Genomic DNA, 7,261 nt, shown 5'->3' on the forward strand with positions numbered 1-7,261 from the left:
AATACGAAAGCAAAGGCTCCCATGGTTGCTGGGGGTCAATCGGAGGTGACTGAGACTGAGTTGGGTAGGCTGAGTGGTGATCTTATGGTGTCTGAGGAGGTGCTCTTGCCTTCTTTTGCACCTTCGGTTAGTGAGCCGGTTGTGGGTGCGGTGATGGCGGAGAAGGCTAGTGGGAAGAAGCAGGTGGGAAAGGTGTTTTCTTCGGATGTGGCTGGGGGTTCAACTAGTGGTAAGGTGGATGGTGTGGGAGAAGTGAGTGACCACCGAGTGCTAAAGGTCACTAAAGACCATAAGGGAAAGGGTGTGATTGTTCATTCGGATCAAGATGAGCTCTCGTTTAGTCAAGCACTCCAACAAACATTTGAGCCGTTAATTCAAGCACAAAAATCGAAGACTTGGAAGCGTCTTAATTCTGTAAAGGGCCGTGGCCCTCATGGGGTATCTAAGGCGGCCACTTTTCCTATTAGTCCCAAGTTGTCTCATGTCATTGTTGCAAATGCCAAATGCAAGGTGAGTCCTAAGGTTGGTGGGGGTGGGAAGCGCAAGATGGAGATGGATGTTAATTCTGTTAGTGTGAAAAAGGGACGTTTGGAGGAGCAATCTGACATGGTTCCTGAGAATGAGAATATTGTATTGGCGAGGCCTGCGGAGCAGGCTCGCCCAGCGCAATGAGTCTTCTTTGTTGGAACGCCCGGGGATTGGGGAACCCTGGTGCGTTGACTGCCTTACGAACGATTGTTCGTAAGTTTTCCCCAAGTTTAGTTTTCTTATCTGAAACTAAACTTTATGGTGGTTGGGCAGAAGGTGTTCGACGACATGTTAATTTTCCAAATAGTTTTCATGTTGATTGTGTGGGCAAGAGTGGGGGATTGCTATTGATGTGGAATGATGATTGGGAGGTGTCGGTTAAATCATATTCGGTAGGACATATTGATGCTTTGGTGCAATGTCCGGGGAGGAGTTTGTGGCGTTTCACTGGCTTTTATGGAAATCCTAAGGCAAGTTGTCGATCTGAATCTTGGCGATTGTTGTGTCGGCTTAAGGATCTGTTTACTCTACCTTGGGTCTGTGGTGGTGACTTTAATGAAATCCTCTCTATTAATGAGAAGAAAGGGGGCGCTGATAGAAGCTTCTCTGCTATGTCTGATTTTCAACAAGCTCTAGATAAGTGTTCCTTGGTTGATATGGGGTTTGAAGGCCAATGCTTTACTTGGCTAAATAAGAGGCAGGGTGGGGCGCATGTACAAGAGCGGCTTGATCGTTATTTTTGTAACCAAGATTGGCATAATTTGTATCCATCGGTTCGAGTTATCAATGGTGACTTGCTTCATTCGGATCATCGTCCGGTGGTGGCTGCCCTTGAGAATGTTATTCGGCTTCAGCAGGGTGATAGGAAAAGATGCTTTCGGTTTGAAACTCACTGGTTGAAAGATGATGACTGTTATGACATTGTTCAGCGGACTTGGTTGGCTTCTGAAGTTTCATCACCATTGGATAATCAAGATTGTATTCTTGATATTTTTGGTAGGTGTGCGGATCAGTTGGGGGCGTGGAATAAGGGTAAGTTTGGGTCGATTCCCCGCCTTGTGAGAGAGACTCAGAAACAGTTGGATGATCTCCTTAGTGTCTCGGCCCCATTAGTTCGTATGGATGAGGTTAAGCGTCTTGAAACTAAGCTTAATGATCTTTTGTCTCGTGAGGAGTGTTACTGGAAGCTGCGGTCGCGGGCGGAGTGGTTGGCTCTAGGTGATAGGAATACTAAATATTTTCACAATAAAGCGACGGGCAGGAAGAAGAAAAATGCTATAGTAGAGATTATGACTGAGGATGGCCGTAGACTGAGTACAGAGGAGGATATTGTTAGTGAAATTGAACGATACTTTGGCACCATTTTCTCCTCGGCTTCTCCTTCCATGCAGCAAGTGGCGGATGGGATTACTAATATTGAAACAAGAGTTTCTCCGGAAGAGTGCGACATGCTTAATGCTTCTTTTACGGGTGATGATGTGTGGGCGGCGGTCAAATCCATTGGGTCTACGAAGGCTCCGGGTCCGGATGGGTTTCATGCTATCTTCTTTCAGAAATATTGGGATATTATTGGTCCAAGGGTGTCAGCTGTGTGTCTTGCCATTTTAAATGGTCACCAATCTGTGAGGAGGTTCAACAAGTCTAATGTTGTGATGATTCCTAAAATTACAAAGCCTTCTTTTGTTAAGGAATACCGGCCTATTAGTCTCTGCAGTGTGATGTACAAGATTGTGGCGAAGGTCGTGGCCTTGCGATTGAAAGGTACTTTATCTCCGCTGATCTCTTCATTTCAGAGTGCGTTTGTGCCGGGTCGAGCTATTCATGATAATGTTATGGTGGGATTTGAACTGCTACATTCCCTGTTTAAGAAGAATAATGGTGTCCGGGGATTTATGGCTTTGAAGCTAGATATGAGTAAGGCGTATGATAGAGTGGAGTGGTGTTTCTTGCGGGCCATTATGAGTAAGTTTGGGTTTCCTTGTCGATGGGTGGATCTGATTATGGATTGTGTTACTACGCCGGAGTACAGTTTTTTGGTAAATGGAAGACCTAGAGGTTGTGTGGTGCCTTCGAGGGGTTTAAGGCAGGGGTGTCCTCTTTCCCCCTACTTATTTCTATTTTGTGCTGAGGCGCTATCTACCATGCTTCAACAGGCTGAGGCTGCGGGTGATTTGATGGGTTTTCGGTGCTCTCGGGCTGGGCCTCGGGTGTCTCATCTTTTCTTTGCTGATGATAGTTTAATTTTTGGGAGAGCTAATGGGAGGGAGGCGGAGTCTCTTCGTCGGATTCTTCAGTGTTATGAGAATGCTTCTGGCCAGCAAGTGAATTTTGAAAAATCTGCTATTACATTCAGTCCGAATGTTTTGCCAGCAGATCGTGCAAGTGTATTGGGCATTTTAGGCTTGGGGTCAGTCGCTACTCATGATAAGTACTTGGGGTTGCCAACTGTTATTGGAAGGAACAAAAAGCGGACCTTTGCTAGTATTTGTGACAAGGTTCAGAAACGGGTGCAAGGTTGGAAGAGGAGTTTCTTTTCTGCGGGTGGTAGGGAGATTCTAATCAAAGCTATTCTGCAGGCGGTTCCAAACTATTTGATGAGTATATTCCAGTTACCGGTGGCCACTTGTGATAAGCTTCGTTCCATTATCTTGCAATTTTGGTGGGGTACTCAGAATGATAAAAGAAAGATTGCGTGGGTCAAGTGGGAGAGTGTCTGTCAACCTAAGTCAAAGGGGGGATTAGGCTTCAAGGATATTCGGCTTTTTAATCAAGCTATGGTTGCTAAACAAGTTTGGCGTATGCTCCAATCGCCTGAGTCTTTGGCCGCCCGGGTGTTAAAGTACAAATATTTTCCCACTGTGTCCATTCTGGAGGCTAAGGATCGCCCTGGTTCGTCTCATTTGTGGTCGAGTTTAGTGTGGGGGCTGGAGTTGTTGCAATCGGGTCTGAGGAAAGGTGTGGAGGATGGTCAGAGTGTGCATGCGTTTCGGGATCCTTGGCTTCCCAGGCCGAGATCGTTTCGTCCTATTTCGCCTGCGCCTGATGTTGATGTAATGGTTGGTGACTTGATTGGTGCCAATGGGGCGTGGGATATCACTCTGCTATCCAATTATTTCTTGAGGATGGATGTGGATATCATTCTTGGCATCCCGTTGCGGGGTGGGCGGTGTGCAGATTGGTGGTGCTGGCACTATTCTCCGACTGGTTGCTATACGGTGAAGAGTGGTTATGCTCTTGCTCTTGATCTGGTGAGGGATAGTAATGGTGGCTCTTCGGTCGATCAGGCACATTGGTGGAATGGTATGTGGAATTTACGGGTCCCGCAAAAGGTCAAAATTTTTTTATGGAGAATGTATTACTGGGCTCTACCGACTAATTCCCAGCTTATCAAACGAAAGCTCCCGGTTCAGCCGCTTTGTCAGAGATGTGGTGAGGAGTCGGAAACTCCGGAGCATGCATTGGTTTTTTGCTCGGAGTTGCGGCCTTTATGGACGAAGCTTAGGATCTGGCGTTTGCTCCACCATGGGCGGACTGGGTCTTTGGCGGAGTTGCTTACTTATCTCTTTGATGAGCTTGATCACCAAACTTTTGCTTTGTTGGCTATGGTATGGTCGTGGTTGTGGTATGACAGAAATTCTGTGTTGTTTGGAAAGAAACAATCTCGTTTAGAGGTGATTGATGTTCTAGCGTTGGAAGCTTTGGAGGAGTTTCATGGGGTGGGGGTGAGTGCGGGCGGTCGAGTGTTGGGTGACCCGGGGCAGGGGGGCGTTCGGATTGGGGGTGGTGGGGTTGGGTGGCCGCGGGGGGATGGGGGGGGGTGGGATGAGGAGAGGTCGGTGGTGGCCTCCCGGGATGGGTGAATTTGTGCTCTCTGTTGATGCGGCTGTCACTCCGGGCCGAGGCTTTGCGGGGTTCGGGGGGGTGGTCAGGGATGGTGAAGGTGTTGTGTGGGCGGCATGGGCAGGGGGTACAATTGGGGACTTCCAGGTGGCGGTGGCGGAACTCCTCGCTTTACGTGAGGGTTTGATGCGGGTGGCTCAGTTGGGGTTCTCATTGACGCGTGTGGAGACAGATTCTTCTGTGGTGTGTTCTTGGATTAATTTTCCTGATAATATTCTTTTATTTAAACCAATTGTTGACGAGATTATTTCTCTTTTAGCTGCTGTTGGTGGTGGTTCTTGTTGTGCCATTTCGCGTGATGCGAATGGTGTGGCCCACGCACTAGCTAAGTCTGTTACTAGTTTTAATGGAGGTCATATGTGGGCAGATGCTTGTCCTAGATTTATTAGCGATCCTGTAACAGCTGATTTGATTTGAATTAATAACACTCTTTCTTTCAAAAAAAAAAAAATATATATAATATAGAATAGATGAGATGAAAGAAGAAGAAGATAAAGAGAGAAAGAGAAAGTGAATGAGAATTTTTGAGTTGTTTATTCCAATAAGGTGAACTCCTATTTATACAAATACAAGAGTGAAATAAAAAAGGGAAACTAAAAAAGAGGAATATTGATTACAATTAATGATAATAAATAAAAGATTTAGACATCCACATAATTATTAATATTTATAACAATTACAATTGATTTTCTTTTTTTTTTTCAATTTAATTTATTTTATAAATGTTGATTAAATTCTTATTACCTCAATTATATATTATTTCGGTATATGTTTTTTATAGATTGTTTATCTTATCTTCAAAGCAGGAAAGTTCACAATTATTCACATTGTAGCCTTAACTGTGGTATTGGATTTGTTGCTAAAATTAGATCTTCTCCTTAATTCGGTTTAGTTAGATTATTATTAGAGATAGAAATTGGGCGGTTAATGTACGGGGAATGCAATCCCCGCCCCTATCCCCGCTACCTATTTATACCCTCATCCCCGCCCCATCCCCGTCTAATAACCAACAGATTCGGGGTAGGGGAATACCCATCAGTTATGATGAACCCATCGGGTATCCATTAAGGTAAAATGAAAAAAAAAAAATTTAAAATAATTGAAAAAATAAATTAAACTAATATTCTCACAAATATTTTTTATGCATTCATAATTCATAGAAGATAAAAGATAAACCTACCTATAAAAAGCATAACCTAGTAGAAAATAAAAACTAAATATGTCTTAAAGTTTGAAAAAAAAAAAATCATAACCCAAGTATAGGATCATTGTCTCATACCTCTTAAGCCTCCCAACAAATTAAAAAGTAAACAAAGATAAAATTAAGAATCGAGAAGAAAATATATTTACACATGTAATCCACAATGATCATCAATTCACTATCGTCATTATATCTTCATAATTTAAGCATATGATATATAATTTTGATTATCAATGATATATATACTATATATATGTTAAGAATGAAAAAGAAATTATATATATCTATATCGGGGTCGGATATGGTGCGAAATGTATTATCCCCGCCCCCGCCCCATCCCCGCTTCGGGTATTGAAATTGTCCCCCACCACCGCCCCATTAACCACCAAGACGGGGAATCCCCACCCTATTAGGGGCAGGTCCCCGCGGTTACCCATCCCCGCGGTATAAATTTCCATCTCTAATTATTATTTAGGTTTTTTTTTTTTTGATAAATAAAAAAAATCATTTGGTGCAGATCCCATCCCTACCCTTTCAAACATTTTTAGCAATTTTGGGGACCACGTGTCAGTTATAGAAGTATTATACCTTAGCCTACTTTATTTGGGTCATCGGTAGTCATCTCAAGGGTTCCCATCACACAGATGGCACAACTTTCGGCAAGGACCAAGTCTTGCTTGAATCCCTATAAGCCCTTTCAAAAGGGGGTGGGGTAGGTTTTGAACCCTTGACCCAAGCAAGGGTGGATGCGAGTCGAAGCAATCCTATCACTACACCACACAACACATGGTTGGACTATTTAGATTTGGTACTATATGCTTCTGCAATTCATAGGGCTACTAGTTGGGGTGTAAGTGAGCCCATAGTTAAATAAATTTTTAAAAATTTATAACATGTTAATTTTGTGTTATGGTCTTCAATTTTTTTTTTTCATTTTCTAGAGCTAAATAATAGTTTGATCAATAGTAAATTGAGAGTTATTAGAAATTTATAAGTAAATACTAATGCTTAGTAACACTCAGAGTATCATATTACTATTAACAAAATTGAGTATCGAGTCTCTCACACAATTTAATATAATAATTGTTATAGAATATCGCTACTCATTCTTAAGGCGTTATCTTATAATAGTACTAAACAGTACTAGTGCCTAATAGCAATACTTTTTTAAAGTAAAAAACAATAATGCAAATAAAGAATTTATTTTGGATTCAACTATGGACTATTATTAGCTAAATTTTCTTTAAGAGGAGCCCTTTTGTTGTATTTTTGTTTATTCTAAATAAAAGAAAGGCTTAAACATTACATATTAACATATTCTACTTGAAAGAGTGAATATGAGTGGACAAAAATACTCTCGATTAATATAAAGGGTAAATGGCGGCAAAACCCCTAATACTTTCGTTTTGGTTTCATTAAACCCCCACAACCTAAATTTCTGCGGGTAAACCCCCAAAACCACTATTCTGTTAGCAATTTATCCTTCCCGTCCAAATTTAGCTGTTAAATGCCAGGTTGGCTTGTCCACGTGGACACAATATACACGTGGCACAATTTTATTGGTCCACGTAAATAATTATATTTAAAAAATTAAAAAAATAAAATAAAATTAATTTAAAATTAAAAAATTTT

Source organism: Cannabis sativa, chromosome 7 (assembly GCF_029168945.1).
Source record: "Cannabis sativa cultivar Pink pepper isolate KNU-18-1 chromosome 7, ASM2916894v1, whole genome shotgun sequence".
Taxonomy (NCBI): Eukaryota; Viridiplantae; Streptophyta; class Magnoliopsida; order Rosales; family Cannabaceae; genus Cannabis; species Cannabis sativa.